The sequence below is a fragment of the Camelus bactrianus genome, chromosome 4, assembly GCF_048773025.1.
Source record: "Camelus bactrianus isolate YW-2024 breed Bactrian camel chromosome 4, ASM4877302v1, whole genome shotgun sequence".
Lineage (NCBI taxonomy): Eukaryota > Metazoa > Chordata > Mammalia > Artiodactyla > Camelidae > Camelus > Camelus bactrianus.
The window spans coordinates 74,019,613-74,035,235 of NC_133542.1; the positions used below are offsets into that span (position 1 = coordinate 74,019,613).

The following is a 15,623-nucleotide window of genomic DNA, read 5'->3' on the forward strand; positions in this document are numbered from 1 at the left end:
CTCTTTGGCTTTCTACCGAGGAGTGGAATTGCTGGGTCATCTGGTAATTTTATATTTAAGTTTTTGAGGAACTGCCAAACTGTGCTTCAGAGCAGCTGCACCGTTTTACGTTCCTACCAGCACTGTACCAGGGTGCACATCCTTGCCAACACTTATTATTTTCGGTTTTTGTTTTTTATCACGATGGCTAACCTGGTTGTTATGAGGCGGTATCGCATTATGATTTTGATTCGCCTTTCTCTAATGACTGGATATGATGTACTTATTGGCCATTTGTAGTTCTTCTTTGGAGAAATACGTAGTCAAGTCTTTCTCTCATTTTTTCAGTGGGTTGTTTGTCTTTTTGTTGTTGAGTTGTCCATGTTCTTTATATATTCTGGATACTAAATGCTTATCAGATATATGATTTGCAAATATTTCCCCCATTCTACAGATAGCCTTTCGCTCTCTTGATTGTGTCCTTTGAGGCACAAAGTTTTATTTTAGCGAAGTTGAATGGATCTGTTTTTTCTTTTCATTACTTGTGCTTTTGGTGTCATGCCAAAGAAACCACTACTAAATTCAAGGTGGCGAATGTTTACCTCTATGTTTTCTTCTAAGACTTCTAGTTTTATCTCTTATATTTAGATCTCTGATCCATTTTGAGTTAATTTTTGCATTTGGTGTAAGACAAACATCCAACTTCATTCCTTTCCATGGGGACAGTCCGTCTCCCCAGCACTATTAGATGAAGAGACTGTTCTTTCCCCATTAAATGTTCCTGGCACCCTTGATGAAAAGCAGTTGCCCATAGATGTATGGGCTTATTTCTGGACTCTCAGGTCTATTCCGTGGAGGCACCAAGCACTCTATGTGCAGTATTTCATCAAGGCCCCCCAAATACCCTGCATGGTGGGAACTACCTTTATCTTATTGTCCCCATTTTACAGATGAGAAAACCGAGACTCTAATACTGAGTGGCAAAGTCCAGGCTCAAACTCAGACCCAAGTCATTCAACCACTCCGCCACGTGAGGCCAGAGGAGGGAGGAAGCCCAGGTGTTCACCCCCTCCCTCCCTGCTCTCCCACCTTCACCCTTTCCTCCCTCTTTTCTCCTTTTTTCTTGACATATCTTTTAGGCTGGGATGTTGACTGTGATTCCCAGGGGAGGATATTTGGGGAGGGGATGTAGGAACCTCTGACCTCTCTGGTCTTCGAATATTTCCTCTCCAGCTTCAGCCTCACTCCTCCCCTCCCCTGCTCATCAGGGCACCAGATTCTGTGTCTCCCTCTTCGCTCCACAGGCCGTACTTACATACAGTAGGTGATAAATAAATGCTGATGAGAATTATCCCTCATCTCAAGCAGACAGTGCAGTTTGGAAGAGGTCTTAGAGACTGTCCAAACCAGAAGTCCTATGATGACACTATAGTGGAACTGAGCACTCAGGGGAAAGAGGGTGCCTGGATGTGGCTGCTGCCACCCTCTGTCCCCACCCCGGAAGTCCTGGGGCTCTGGTGAACACAGTATGAAACCACCGGCCCTTTTCCTGCATGGGGAAACTGAGGCCCAACAGGATGGAGTGACTTCTCTGGGCCCCAGGTAGGGAGCAGAAGACCCAGGAGTTTCAACCATAAGCCAGGGCCTCTCCCAAAAGAGTAGAGTGGAGCCCTGGGGACACGAGGCCTTCCACACCAAGTCTCCATCCATCCACTCGCGTCCTGGATTTGACGTCACACGGTGGCATTTGGTGGGGGCTGTGGGATGCCTGTCTGAAAGCCTCCCATGGCCAGTGGGAGCCGGAGCTGTGCCTTCAGGGCAGGTGTGGCCATAAGGTTAAAGTCCGCTGTCTGGCCTGCTCAGGTGAGCTCTCACACCTGTGTGTAGTTCCTCAGCGCTTCCTCTCACAGGCCCTGGAGATTCTAAGACCCCTGCCCCGACTTGCTTCAGAGTGTGGTTCTTGCTATGGCAACGCTGCCAAAGGTGACTAGGAAGGGGATGTACGTGGCAGGTGGGCGATGATGGGGCGAGGCAGGATGGTGCGTGGAATGTTCGGGATCATTGCCGGATCAGCATCAGTGATCACCCTCCGCCGTTAGGCATGGGGTGCGCGTGGTCCAACCCTGCCCCTCAGCAGGGAGCTTCAGGAAGCGAGAGCCGGGGATACACTCTTGCGCACATTGCCGCGACCTGGTACTTCTTCCACCTGCCCCATCTCATGGGCCTCAGCTGTGGCTCCCCGAGGCCTCCCTGGGTGCTGCACCCCCTGCAGAGCACTTCCTGTGCATAGCTTTGTCTTCTCTCCACCGCCCTTAGCCGGGTATATTGCAAACGAGGAGAGGGAGGCTCAGAGAGGCGGAGAGACTTACCCAAGTTTGCACAGCAGTGACAAAATCAGGATCTATCTCCAGGGCTTTGACAGCTGTCCCATCCTGCCTTGCTCTGGAACACAAAAACCTGTCCTTGGGGACCCAGGATCTCAAGATGCAGCCACAGAGGGGTCACCTTGTCTCTCAGGGTCTCGTCAGTAGAAAGGAATTGAACAAACCCATGTCCATGGATTTGGTGAGATCCCTCCAGATGGAAAGCCGGGGCTTCCTGGAGCTGCCTCTCCTATTGAAGGGTCCCGGGCTCGTCCTCAAGGACCTGGCATCCTTCTTCCCAGCACAGTTTGTCCTGAGGGCTTTGAGACAGTATGGACCCCCTCCACCCCTCATTCCAGCTCCCTCCTGCTGCCCAAGTCACTTGTCCAGTTGACTCCAAGTGTCAACCGGGGAAATAAAAGGAAATGAAACACGACCAGGGCATTTCCCCTTGGCCACGGCAGAAGTCTGTTGCTGGGCAAAAGGTGAAAAGGAGGCGGATGAGAGACGAAGCCTGCAGGTGACCCTCAGAGCCCCCATCAGTCGCGACAGCGCCCCGATCTGCCCGAGCCCACAGAAAGCAGGTGGTGCCCATTTGGGGGACTGCACGTTCTTGAACTGTCCCGTCTGCCTGGGGAATCAGGGGACAGCAAAGGCAGGCAACAGCAGAAGGAGATGCCAGTTGGCCAAAGGGCGTGCCATCTCTGTCCCTGTCCCCAACCCAGGCGCCATCCAAAACCTCTTGCCAGTAGCTCTGGGGCTGGCATTGTGCTGGGCATGGCTTCTGGGGACCAGGCTCCACACTGGGTTGGCTGCCAGGGGCTGGGTGACCTCGGGTCTGTCTGTCCCCCTTTGGGATGTAAGTTTCCTGCCTTCACAGGAGGGGGTCCATGTATTTATCCTCCAAACCCCACTGCATTCCTAGATTTTACCTCTGGCTTTTGGGACCTTCAGACTTAGAGAGAAGGAGAGACATGAAGAGAGCAATGCCACCCTACCCCTGCAGGCACTGGAGGACCCAGAGGGGACGAACGGAGACAGGACCCCCACCAGACCTCAGCTGCAAAGCCCCAGGGCAGGGCCTCCTACCTTGGAGGGGTCGCAGCCCCTTTGAGAATCTGTGGTGCTCTTTCTAGAGCAATGTGTACTTGCGCGTGTGCACACACACCCACACACCCACACACCCACACACACAGTTGCAAATACTCACAGGGCTTCCCAAACCTCCCTGAGTCCACCTGCGGGCCCCCATGGTCCCTCTGGGGGCCCTTAAACTCAGGAAAATCAACGTTTGTCTTCTTGTAGCTGACTGGTCCTGTTGTCTGAGGATTTTCTCGAGTCCACATCCTCCACCACCTCCTCAGACCAGCAACAGCTTACATTTATTGAGTGCCTACTGTATACCAAGCCCTTGGCCGGAAGTAGTTCACTGAACCCTCCTGGAACACTTACAGCAGATCCTGTATTTATACCTATTTTGAATATGAGGAACCTGAGGTTCAGAGAGGTTAAGGCATTTGCCCAAAGTCACACAGCTTCTAAGTAGAGGAGCCTGGCACCTCCACCCGTAGCTGCTTGGAGCCAGTGCCTAGCTCCTAAGCAGGCTGCTTGGCCGACCCGAGGCACTCTAAGTATCCATCTCCCCTGGTAGACTGAGGGGTGGTTGTGTCCGCGGGCATGTGCGTGCGCGCACGGCCACGTGGCCGGCTGTGCTGGGTGAGTGCACCGTCGCCGTCTGCCTCTCCTCCCCGGCACACCCCGTCGGCCTGAGGAAGGAGGGCTGGGGAGGAGTAACGGGAGCATTTGCCCACACCCTCTGCCCTTTGAGACAAGACGGAGTCTGCTGACCCACTTATTTGATAATTCACTTATTTCATGTCTATTTGGCAGCGTGCGAGCTCCCACGCACCAGCTCTGGGAAAGGCGAGATGGCTTTGCCTGGAGGGAGCTGATCTGTTTTGCTGGGGAAGGAGTGGGGGAAAAAATACACCCAAGAATGAACAATAATGGGTCTAAAAATAGAAGGTGGAGGGGAGCAGCGGGCAGGCGGAGAGGGGGCAAGGCGTCTGCCTTCCACTGGGCCTGTCTGCCTGCACCCGGCGGCCCTCCCCAGCCGGGTTCCCCAAGGGGCTGGCGGCCTCTCAGTCTGGTGGGGAGGCCCGGGAAAGGGGAGGGGAAGGCAAGGAGGGCCGCAGAGCCAGGTGCCACCCCAAGATGGGGAATTGTCCCATTGCAGGTCCTCCCAGACATGGCCCCAGAACTTGGCTGCATGTGGGAGTTCCCTGGGAAGCCGTAGCCAGCCCATGCCTGGCAAGGGACCTGCCCCCGAAGGTCTGGTGCGGCTGTTCTGGGGTGCTCCCGGGTGAGCCTAACATGGGAACCGCTGTCTCCACAGCAGGAAAGGGGGCTCAGAGTTTGTGGCTCTCTCCTCCATTAGCCCCACGTCTCCTAACCCTTGGGACAGCCTCCCTGAAGGCCCCCAACCCATATGGGCAGCTGGGACTCCAGAGGCCAGGGAGCTGAGCAGGCTCTTGGCTCTGCCCGGGGCCCCCATGCCACCTGAGTGGTCCTCAGCCCAGCTGCACAGTGGAATCACCTGGGATCTCTGAACATCCCCCCTCCCCCAGCCTGGGCTGGGGCCCCACCAGCTACCTCACAGTCTCTGGATTGGACCTGGGCCAAAGATTTGTTCAAGCTCTGATGGTGGTCCTCGGGTGCACAGATTTGAGAGCCACATTTCAGTCTTTCCCAGGGCAGCACGGAGTCCCCTCCAGCTATAAGCATCTTGCCTTTTCATCTTAAGCATCTTTTCAATTCGGGACTTTGCTCTCAGAATCTTCCCTCACATCTGAGATGCAGGCACCCCTCCCTTGCTTTGGCTTCCTGGGACCTGAAGGGCGCTGGCTTCTGCCTTGCTCTTTGTTTCCAGACTCTTAACCTCTCCTTCTGGAAGGAGGCTGCCTGGCCAGAGCTGGGGCTCTCCCTGCAGCTGCTAACTGTCAGGGCTGCCGGCTGGCTCCAGGCCTCCCCTTCGGCCTTATCTCCTATTCCCCACCAGGCTTCTGGCCCAGCCAAGCTCATCGACCCCTTTTTCCCTACAGCTCTTGCATGTCTGGCTGCCCTTCGCTTGGTCCCTCTACACAGGGCTCCTACCCCCAGCCCGGTTGGATCTCCCCACGTCTGTCCATAACCAGCCCTACCCTGATCGTTCTGGGCCTGTCTTTCTGAAATTCCCCCTCCCCCAGGAAGCCTTCCTGACCTTCCCAGCCAGTTCCCCTCCGGGTCTGTCATTTGTGTCATCCTCTGGTCGTCACAGCAGAGTGGTCCACGCTCCCAGAAGGGGTCAGAGTGCCCAGGTTACTGCAGGTATGACCTTGAGTCTGTGTCTGGCCTCTGGGGGCTCTCAGTCCCCTCACCTGGAAAGCGGGGATGGTGGTACTAGCTGGGTCGACACCATAGCACAAGGGCCCTTCTTTGGATCAACTATGCGAGGCTTTCAATCTGGAGCAGAATCTCTGGTCTTTGGGCCCAGAACCATTTTCTTTCCCCTTCCCCTCCCTAGGGATTCTGATGGGCAGCCAGGCTTGATTGCTGCTTCTTCAGGGCCATTTTGCACCCAGAGGACATTAGACATAGTTGTGGAATAAGTGAATGAATAAAGCAGCAAAACCTATCATCTCAGACTTGCCACCCCCACCCCTACCAAGGGCTTCATCCACAGAGCGATGCACCTGTCCAGGTCGGGGAGGTGCCTGGGGAAGCGGCAGGCCCAGGCACTTCTTCCTCCTTCCTTCATCCCGATGCTTCTCAACTCCTCAGATGCCAGCAAGAAGAAACCCTAGGAAGTCTTGGCTTGTGGCTGTTGGGACAGATAGACCCCACCGGTTTGGGTGCTGCATCCACTCCTGACACCTCCTTCTGGCACAGGGGACCTGGACAGGGAACCCTCCAAGGAGGGGGAGTCACTCTGCCAACCTTAATTAAGTACCTTGCAGTGTGACAGGCCCTGGCCCTGCCTTCACAGAGCACACAGTGTGGGTGGGGACCACACAGTCATTAACCAAAAAAGGCACTAAGGAAAACCAATCCAGTGTCCATCCCAGAGTGGGGTGGGGGTGGGGGGTGAGTGGCCAGGGTGTTCTCCCAGGAAGGCAGGTCTTTCCAAAGGCGGGGCGAGGAAGAGCTCTAGACAGACGTGTCCGATCTTGAAAGCCCAGGTGGGATGAGGGGGTAGGGACAAGAAAGGAAGGCGAGACCAGAGGGTCCAAAACCAGTGGGAGGGGGGAGGGTAGAGCTCAGTGGTAGAGCACATGCTCAGCATGCATGAGGTCCTGGGTTCAGTCCCCAGTGCCTCTATCTTAAAAAAAAAAAAAAAAACCAAACAGGTGGGAAATTGGCCTCAATAGGATCATAAAATGATCTGCAAGAATTTTGTACATGTTTTGTACATTTCATGGTACCAAAGTTGATTTCTTCGTCCCTAAACCAAGGAGCGGCTCTCTGAGACGAGGCAGGGCGGAGCAGCGGACTCTCCGCAGGGACACCTCCGCAGGGGACACCTCTGCAGGGGACACACGCTGGGCCTTCCGACACCAGTTCTGCCCTTTTCTCAGCAAAGTGCTGTCGAACGCACTTTCTAGCCTATCGGTGCATCAGTTTCTCCACTTGGCAAGGAAGACTGGGCTCGTCACGAACAGGGAAAATGAAATTTCACACGAAAATTTCTGATCTCAATGTCTGGTGCTAAGAAAACTATTCGGCGTGGAGGTTGGAAAAAAGAAAAACGGAAGCAAGGCAGGAAGAGGCGGGAGATGGGTGGGCGAGGCGGGCAGAGCCAGGACCAGCTTGGCTTTGGGCTTCATCCAGAGCAGGGGAGCTGAAGACATACCAGTGTCTTCTAGGGAATGTCTGGTGGCAGGTGGGGGTAGAGTAGGGGGTGGACAAAGCAAAGGTTAGGGGCGGGGACTGCTGGGATCAAGTTTCAACCTCAACCCTCTTGGACCCTCACCTTTCAGCCGATGGTCCCCACAAGTCCTGGGCCTCTCAGGACCCGCTGAGGTCTCATCGTTCTGCGCATCATCAAGAAAGCCAAGGGCAGCTCTCAGAGAGGAGGGGAGGGGCTCGGCCCAGGCCCTGGGGATCTGAGGGTGGCTGGTGCCCTGAGCTCTCTAGCCAGGCCCCTCGGAGGGGGCAGCTGACAGCCCTCCACCCCACCCTCCCCAGCATTGAATCCTCCAAGCCGCTTTTTTTCCTCCGTGATAAAATATTCATGTCAGCAGCGCAGGCCCGCTTTGGGAAGGCTGCATGTGTCTGGCTTCTGCTTTGCACAAGCTTTTAGAGAGGAGGCCGCTTTTCCTACACTCTAAGCATTTTCTAAGTCCTGAATCAATAAGGCACTTTACCGGCTTCTCTGGCTATAGCTTTTCTTCCTCTCCGCACCCTTCCCCCCTCCCTGTCCCGGTTTCTGTATCTCCTTTTCTTTCTCTGGTCCTTCCCCTTCCGCCTCTCCTATTTACTTTTTTAAAAAAAGTGTTAAATAAAAGTGTTGAGCTGTTTGGGTGGCGAGCCTCGAATGGGGAGGGGGGTGGGCAGGCAGGGAGAGTGGAGCCGGGCAGCTGCCAGGCAGGCAGCGGCTTGGGCGGACAGGTGGAGTCTGTGTGTGCAGGGAGGAGGCGGGAGGATCAGCCGAGCTGTCCTGCTGGCCCTGGTGGGGAAGCCTGTGCGCTCCCGCCGCGGGCGGAGCGGGCAGGCAAGGACTTGGGCTAATCCAGCCTCTCACGCTCCTTTTTCTAATCAATTAGAAAATGTTTACAGCAGAACCAGCAAAAACAGGACAAACACATAAAAGAAAGGAGCCCTGGAGTCAAGGAAATACTCAGAGTGTGAGTCAAAAACATTGTCCAACTTTTGAAGGAGCGAGCATAGTCCAGAGCGGCCTATCTGCACTTGGTAGTGATGAGTTCCCTGTCGTGGGGGGTGTGCAAGTGGAGAGGAGCCATCTCTTGCCTGAGACAGATGCCCTCGTGGATCTGGTCAGTTGTGTGGTACCAGGCAAGGGGCTGGGGTATAGCAGGCGCCCGTGCCAGGGTTGGGTGGGGGCCAAGGATCAGCCCAGGCACTCTGCAGCTGGGATAGAATTTTCCACCCCAAACATTCCTAGAAATCTGGCTGTGGGAAGAATCCACATATGCCCAGGACAAAGCGAAATATATCCTTTTTTTTTTTTTTTTAAAGGAATGCAATTTTCAGTTCCTGGAGAGATTAACCCTTGTCTAGCCAGATCCTTGGCAAGACCCCACTTCCTCCAGCTGTTCAGCTGATGGACAGCCATCTGGGTCTGCAGTGTGACAAGCGGTGTTCAGCCCTGCGGTCCTGCCCTGCTCCTGGACGGCTCATCTGCCAGGGCAGCCCGATGCCTTGGGTCATTGGAGAGGCTTGCTGGCTGGGTCTGTTAGGGAAACCGAGTTGGGACGAGGACAAGGAACAGCGTCCAGGCTGGCTGCTGCCCACTCGCCTCGGTAACCACACAGTACCCCCTGCCTGCTGCCAGGCAGGTCGCTTACCCTCTCTGAGCCATGCCAGAGCAGGGGGACCACTGAGGCGAGTTAGGAAGGTCACACTGAGTAAGCAGGTGTATCAGCAGATACCATCCTTAGACCCAGCTGGTGAGGACTCTCATCAAGTTGGAGAATGTTTATCAAATGCCACTATGTGCAAACCACTGCTGGGGGTGGGGGTGACAAGGGTAGACCAGAGTCCAGGCTCAGTCACGGAAGCTTCTGGAAGGAGGTAAATTGTGGGCAGAGTTGAAACGAAAGGGGACCTGAGGCAGAGTGGAAGGCTACTCCAGGCAGGTGCAGAACTGAGGTGCGTTTCCTTTCGTTATGGCCAAGCCGGAACAGGCTCAGGAGGTGGTCTGGGACTCTGGGTCTGAGGTGGACTTTGGACCACGAGATGCTCGCTGTGGCTGGCTCAGGGCCAGGGTCTGGGATGGGAGTTGGGGACATCGTCATGGCTTCTCGAGACTCATTGCCAGGTTGGATGAGTCCCAGGAAGATGCCTTCTCCTGCATGAGTGACGGCCAGGCTGGGAAGAAATAGCTCCAATGAGAAACAAAAATTGAAAAAACAAGAGAAGGCTCCCTGGCTGGCTGCAGCTCCTGCCCTGAAATAACACACCGGTCAGTTTGCGCTGATTCATGAGCGGAGAGGGGTGACCTTGCTGCTGTCCAGGGCTTTTGCTCAGAAAGAAAAAGGGAAGCGATAGCAGCCTGGGGGAGGAGGGAGAGTTAGAGGCAGAACAAGGATCAGTGAAACCACAGAGGGAGGAAGCAGGGTGGGGGGCGGGGGGGGGTGAAGAGAGGAGCTGAGGGAGGGAGCAGAGAGAGACCTCAGGGCAGCTAGAATTAGAATCAGCTCCCAACAGAATCTCCGTTTCCGATTTGTTAATAATTTATCCCCGCTGCAACTTTTCTTACCAATAAATAGGAAATAATTTGTTAAGGAGAATTCCCGCAGTACCCCAGCTTTCTTCCCTAGAACAGGGGGAGGTGGGGCTGTGCCTCCGCGTCCTTTCTCCCAACTCGGGTGGGGCTGAGGAACTTGGACTTGGGGAGGTCAGAGTCAGAGCTCCGTCTTCTCCTGAAAGGGGAAACCGAGGCACCAAGAGGGCAGAACGCCACCCAAGGTGGCACATGGGGTTGGGGCAGTCTCCGGGACCCTGACTCTGTGGCCCCATGTGGGATTTACACACCCGCCCAGCCCCAGAGACTTTCCCCAAAGCTCTAGAAGCATCGTCCAAGGTGGAGGCTGGGGCTGACTCCACGGCAGGCCGCCTCCTCACAGCTGCTCCTGCCTGCGTCCTGCTCTGGAAGAGGGAGTTGTGCTGCCTCACTTCCCTTCAGCACCCCTCGGGATCCCCGTCGCCCCCCGGCCCCCTGTGCCCAGGGCTCTCCTTGGCAGCCTCCCGCCTCCAGCCTCCCACCGGCAGATGCCCCAGCCCCAGCTGAGGTTGACGGGGCTGACTTCAGCTGGCAACTCGGCAGACAGGTTCCAAAAAATCTGTCAGCTGCTAAACTGTTCCCTGCATCCACCCACATACCTCGGTGGCACCCGAGCTTGAGTCTCGGGGGAGTGGCACAGGACTGGGGCGGCAGCGGCCTTTCCCTCGGGGTGAAGGACAGTTTCTCAGCGTGTCTCAGAGCCCGACCCCTTGGCTTTTTGTCCCACGTTGACCCTGAGGCACCGCTCAGTCTCCCTTCTTTGCAGAATGTAAGTAACAGGACCCTACCCTCCAGGATAACACACATGCTGTGCTTGGCACGGCCGTGGACCTTGCTCTTTGCCCGGCCTCAGGGCGGCTGAAGGTCGTGATGCTGTCCCTACACCCATGCCTACGAGCCCAGGCTACGCCAGGTGCTTGCCATGTGGCACCAAGTGTAATTCTCAGGACAGCCCATGAGGTCAGCGTTCTCGGCTTCGCTGGACTTGCATTCGCTGGACAGAGCTTTCCCAAGGTCTGGGCTGCAGAGGGAAGGAGGCGGGGGCAGTCACGGCCCTTGTGGCGCTTCCCCTCCGGCTGGGAAGCTGAGGCTCCTGGCAGTGGAGTGACTCCGCTCACATGGCTAGTGAGCAGCTGAGCCACTGTCCCCGCTCTCCCAGATGCAGGGTGCAACACCCTTCCTGCCACACTGTGGCAGCAACTTTGCAGAGACCCACACCGGCTTTGGCAGTGCCAAGCCATAGCGTGATTTTTGTCCCAACACAGGTTTGAATTGCAAGGCCAGTCTGCTTGAAGTTTATTCCTCCTCCTAAGACATGGTTACAATTCCGGTGACTGCCCCTCCATGGATTCCTTGGTTGGGGGCTGGGAGTTTAGAAGAGCCGGACGTCCCCGGGTAGGTTACCTCTGTCCCTGTGGACAGCGGGCTTTCCCACCCGATGGCATTTTTTGCCGACAGCTTGTCTGCATTGTTTACAACCTGGCCTGTGACTCCAGCTGCACCCTTTGTACAAAAAAAATAACATGAAAGTAAAAGCATTCAAGAGACCGTGGCAAGATCTCTTAAATGAAAAAAGCCTGGTAGGAAATGTTCCTCTATAGAACAGTTCATAGTTCACTCCTGCTCAGTGCCCGTGGAGGACATGCCTTCTCACCCCGTTCTCTGCTGGGGCGGCCAGGCTGGCTGCCTTCCCCTCGCCCTCCAGCTACGTTGCCTCACCTTGCAAGTGACTTGCCTGTGTCTGTAGAGATAGGAGAGCTGCAGATGGGATGGGCTTGGATTCCCCAAGATTTCCCTGCTTGGGTCCCTCAGGATCCAGAGGATGTGATGCGGGGCCGGCAAGTACTTGGTTTCTCATTCGTGAGATGGAGATGCTCACAGCACCCACCTCCTTGCGTTGCTGGGAGGACGCACTGGGATGGATGCAGAGCACCCAGCCCACCTGGGCCCCTGGTTGGCACCCGATGGATGTCATGATCATCATGCTGTTTCAGGCCAGCAGTCCCCAAGGCAGTCTGTGTCATGTGAGAAGTTCCTGGTTTTACCAGGAAGGTGCCGGCTGCTCTCAGCCTTACTTCTTCCCATGGGAGGTGGCTGGGAAAGCCCCTGGGCTAGTGTACATGAAGCTGCTGCTTAATAATAATTGCTACCGTTTGGGGACTTTTTTAGGCATTTCATACAGATTATCTCACATGATATTGGATGAGAAAATAGACTCCGGAAGGCAAAGCAACTTCCTCAAGGTCACACAGCCTCAAGGGACTGCACTGAGATTGACCCCAAGGCTCCCAGACCCCAAAAGCAGTTTCCCAAACTGCTCGACTCTGGAACAGGGGCTCCTCATTGGGGAAATGGGGACTCCCTGAGTCCCCTGAATGGAAAACGTGGTGTGTCACATTTTTTCAGAGCAAGTTGCAAGGTTTTTCATCAGAGGTGTGGTTTTTTTATGTGTGTGCATGTGATATTCATGAAATGTCTAAGGAAGCAGTTAGCGCTTTCGATCATATCAAAGGCTGGCTCTGGTGCCATCCTGAAAAGTTCAGGGTGTGTCCCAAACACCCCTGGCTTTTTCTCCTTGGTCTTCGGCCACTTTATCCTGATGGTTTGTTTCATTATTAGTTAATCTGATCTCATAGAGATGAGTGGAGATGTGCAGACCAAGGAGGCTGGCAGGCGCTGGTCCTGCAGCCAGGCCCCCCCACGCACACAGTGATCAGTCGTCAGAGGCAGCAGCGCTCAGGGTGCAGGTGAACGGGCTTCAAGTCCCAGGCTTGCTCCTCAGAATCCTCCCTAGCCAAAAACAGAAGGAGAGGGACAGTGTGAGCCATTGATGCTTGGGAAGGGCAGTGGGCTCCGAGTGGAAGGCACCTTCAACAGAGGCGCTCTGTCCCCTAAATGGTTAAATGGAATTCTGAGCTCTTGGGGTGGGAGGGCGTTGGAAGAAAGAAGAGGAGGAGAGAGGGAGTTGCGTTGGCGCCGGCCTGGGATTTGTTCCTCGTACTCACTGTTGATTAAGCCCGCTCTGCAGCAGGCGGGCCGGTAAATACACAGGCTGATTCATTAGTTTCTGACCATCTGCTTCCCGGGCCGGGGGCGGGGGGCCAGTGGGCCCCGCGGGTTAGGGCAGCTTGACGCCGGCAGCCAGGTTGGAGCCCCCACCCCTCGGCTGAGCTGGCTGCGTCAGTTTCCTGATGACACAGGCGGGGCGGGCGCAGCCGGGGCAGTGAGGGATCCGAGGTCCCAAGGTGGGGACCACAGGAGCCGGGGTCGGGCGAGGAAGGGAAGGCAGGGGGATGCGGTGTGGCTGATTTACAGCAGCTGGGGGTTGACAGGCGTAATATCAACATTCAATACAAGATCTGTTCATATTAATCTAATTATCATTCTATTATAACGTATGAATAGGATGACAGTAATAACTATAACTTAGTGGGTGGCTGCTGAGGTTTCACTCTATTGTCCTAGAGGAGCGCGGTCACAACCCTGTGTTGGATGACAAGGGAACTGGTTTCAAAAATGAGGCAGACCAGGAGGGCTTCCTGGAGGAAGCACATGGGCTAGGCTCTAAAAGCCTGGAGGAGGGAGACTGGCTGCAGGAGCGCAGGTTCAGAGCTGAAAAAGGATGAGACAGCTGGAGAGAAGGCACAGCTTCAGGGTTGGGTGGGTAGCTTTCCAGGGCGGCAGGGAAGGGTGATGCCACCTGGTGCCAGTGTGCGAAGCAGGCTTGTAGAGGAGGGCCCTAGAGAGAGCTTCTGGGCCATTCCTCCCACCCTGACCTATCCTTTGCTTCCCTAGGGTGTGAGGCAATTGTGAGTTTGCTAGGACCTGGGTGGCTTAAACAACAGAAATTTATTGTCTTGGGTTCTAGAGGCTGGAAGTCCAAGGTGAAGGTTTGTTTGACCCTTAAAGACTCAGGCAGGTTGGTTTCTTCTGAGGTGCTCTCCTTGACTTGCAGATGGCTCCCTCTTGCTGCTGCTTCTTGTGACCCCTGCCCTAGGTATCTCTCTATGTGTCAGAATTTTTCCTTCTTGTCAGGACATGGGATTAGGACCCACCCTAAGGGCCTCAGGTGAATCCAACCCCCTTTTAAAGGCCCTACCTCCAAATTCAGTCACATTCTGAGGTCCTGGGGATTAAGGCTTCAACATATGAATTTGGAGGGGACACAATCTGGTCCATAATGAGATGCCAGGGCCAGTAGAAGGAGGGGGAGCTGTGGGAAGAGGGTGATTGCTGGGCCAGGGGAGGGGAGGATGCCCACCTAGGTGCAAATGGTGTCCTCCAGTCCCCAGTGCCCGGGTGTGAGTTCTGGGTCATCTGCCTACCAGGCTCTACCCCGCATGACACAACCAGAGCCATTCTGCTGTGGGCCGGCCAAGGGCCTGGGGAGGGGCTGTCCCCCACAGGTGGAGCTGCCTCCTCCAGCCCTGGCAGCCTGCTGCCCTCTCCTCACCAGCCCTTGCAGGCCATTGAGCCATGCCCGTGGGGCCTTTGGCCCCTCCCATTCAGGGCGACATCACTGGATCACCCAACTGGAGCTCGAGGAAGCTCGAACTGTCATGAGCTGAGCCAGGCCCCCTCCCTGTCTTGCTGTGTTTTGGGACACCCCTGAGGTTGTCCAGGACAGAGCAGGCTCATCTCCAAACCCCTCCCACTCTCAAGGAGGCCTGGGCCCGTCCTGCCCCACCCTGGGCCTCAGTTTCCCCATCTGCTCAGGGTCCGACTCCATGCTGTACCCCTTCCACCCCAGGTTTGCGAGTCCTGGCAATCGGCATCAGGGCTGGCTGGGTGGGGCAGATATTGGCACCATGGGGATCCAGGACAGAGCTATTTTGGTGGAACCTGCCTCAGGAAACCCCAGAGCCAGCCTGCCCACCGAGGATCCCTGGGTGGCCCAGGATGTGGTCCTCCACGAGTGGACATCAAAGGTGATGGCCTGAGGCCGCTGCAGTGGTGCTGGCGAAGGCGGTGGGAGGCGCTGGGTCAGCCCCTTGGGAGACCAGGCACCCACTCCCCCTGGGAGCCCAAAGCCTCATTTTCGCAGTGGAAGGCTTTAACTCAGATCCAAGCTGCTTTGTTTCTGAGCAAACCAGAGACCTGAAATATTCATCAAAGGGGGCTGCAATTGGTCCGGGGCGCATGTGGTTTGTAGTGACAGTTTTTCCTTTTAATGAATAGACTTGATTTTTCAGAGCAGTTTTAGGTTTACAGAAAATCGAGCAGACAGTGCGGGGAGCTCCTAATACCCGTTTCCCCGCACAGTCCCCGCTGTGAGCGTCTTGCATTTTTGTGGGGCGTCGGTTACAGCTGATGAATCAACAGAGATCTGGGGTTGTTAACACATGTCCACGGTTGACAGGAGGGCTCACTCTTGGTGGTGTACATTCTGTGGGTTTTGACAAATGTATAATATCATGTCTCCACCGTGACAGTGTCATACGAGATGGCTTCACTGCCCTAAAAATCCCCTGGGCTCCACCTAGTCATCCTTCCAACCCCGGGGAACCACCATGTTAGTGACACTTCCAGGCCTCTGGGTGAGTTCGCACAGAGGACCAGACACAGGGAATGGATGTGAACTGCCGTGGAGAGGAGACACAGCTGGTGCCCACTGGGCCTGGGAGGGGGCTGCCAGCTTTCGGAGATGCTGGGGGGGCGGAGGGGAGGAGAGGACACCCGTGGGGGCCCCGTGTTCTCCTGCCAGGCACGTGCGAAGGACCTGGAAACGACTTGCCACTAGATACACCCCCTTGAGAGGGACCCAGAAGCACTCAGCATGC

The 15,623-nt window shown here is 55.6% G+C and overlaps 1 protein-coding gene and 1 long non-coding RNA gene across 5 annotated transcripts in view; one reads left to right on the forward strand and one right to left on the reverse strand.

Annotated features, from left to right (window-relative positions):
- The window catches only part of NTNG2 (netrin G2), a 70,556-nt gene that overhangs the window by 13,926 nt on the left and 41,007 nt on the right, over positions 1-15,623 (forward strand). The gene's annotated exons all lie outside the window — the stretch shown is intronic.
- LOC141577509 (uncharacterized) lies at positions 8,550-11,890 on the reverse strand. The gene is made up of 2 exons (XR_012506588.1): positions 9,820-11,890; positions 8,550-9,428 (listed from the first exon to the last, which is right to left on the reverse strand). It is a non-coding gene; the product is annotated as an uncharacterized LOC141577509 (long non-coding RNA).